Source organism: Bison bison, unplaced genomic scaffold, assembly GCF_000754665.1.
Source record: "Bison bison bison isolate TAMUID 2011002044 unplaced genomic scaffold, Bison_UMD1.0 scf7180017864484, whole genome shotgun sequence".
Classification (NCBI taxonomy): Eukaryota; Metazoa; Chordata; class Mammalia; order Artiodactyla; family Bovidae; genus Bison; species Bison bison.
In genome coordinates this window covers 1,092,506-1,093,343 of record NW_011495044.1, presented here as the reverse complement: position 1 = coordinate 1,093,343, position 838 = coordinate 1,092,506, and the positions used below count along the sequence as shown (strand labels likewise).

Below are 838 nucleotides of genomic sequence, written 5' to 3'. Positions count from 1 at the left end.
AGAACCGAAGGGTCACTGGTTAGAACAGGTGGGGAGTGCAGTCCTGGCAGTGGAGCAGGGCCCAGGCAAGGCTGAGAGACTGTAAAAGTATGGCACATGTGAGGATCAGAAGAGGAAATTGTCAGGCTGGCTGGCTGGCAAGGGAGCACGGCCAGGTGGGGCTGCGGAGGTGGGTGGGCAGAATGCTGTGCTGGAAGGTCACGCTAAGGAGCTTGGACACAAGATTTTCTCCCGAGGTCAGGGGCTTGCTCTGTGTTGTTCACGGCTCTATACAGGGTACCTGGCAGAAAGGCTGGCGCATAGTAGGTGCTCAGGAGCCTGGAAGGAGTGATTGAATTAAGCGAAGAGATGGGCATTTTTACTAAATGGAGATCGTCCTGCTTGAACAGTCCCATAACCTGCTTTTTCCACCCCTGCATAAACAGCACATTTTGAATGTCCTTCTGTGTCAGTACATGTTCTGCTGCGGTGCTGTTCTTAACGTTTCCTCGTCCTTTTCCCTCTTTCCAGGAAGGAGCGGAGGCCCCGGTGCCCTGCCCTCGGTGCTGGTTGTCCAAGAGTGACTGGCGTGAGCAAGCCAAAACCTGGTGAGTGTCCAGCCAGGTAGGGGTGCGGAGGACCAGGCTGGGCAGTTCAGATTTAGACTCAGACTGGTGGAGAGCCGTGCAAGGATTGTCGCCAGGGGACATGGTGATGCAGGGTGCGTGTGGCAGAGAGGTAGTGGAGGCCTGGACAAGGAAGGCAGTGGTGGGGGTGGAGAGGAGGGGTTCGAGTGCTATTTAGGGAGGCCGAGTAGACAGGACATGGTGAAGGGTTGAATGTGGGGCAGGAGGCGGGG

The 838-nt window shown here is 56.4% G+C and overlaps 1 protein-coding gene across 1 annotated transcript in view; it reads left to right on the top strand.

Moving 5' to 3' along the window:
* Positions 1 to 509: 509 nt before the first annotated feature.
* Positions 510 to 838, top strand: part of PTPRF (protein tyrosine phosphatase, receptor type, F) — a 76,756-nt gene continuing 76,427 nt past the window's right edge. The window contains 1 exon segment of the mRNA XM_010862795.1: positions 510 to 587. The gene's annotated coding sequence lies outside the window, so the exon portion shown is untranslated.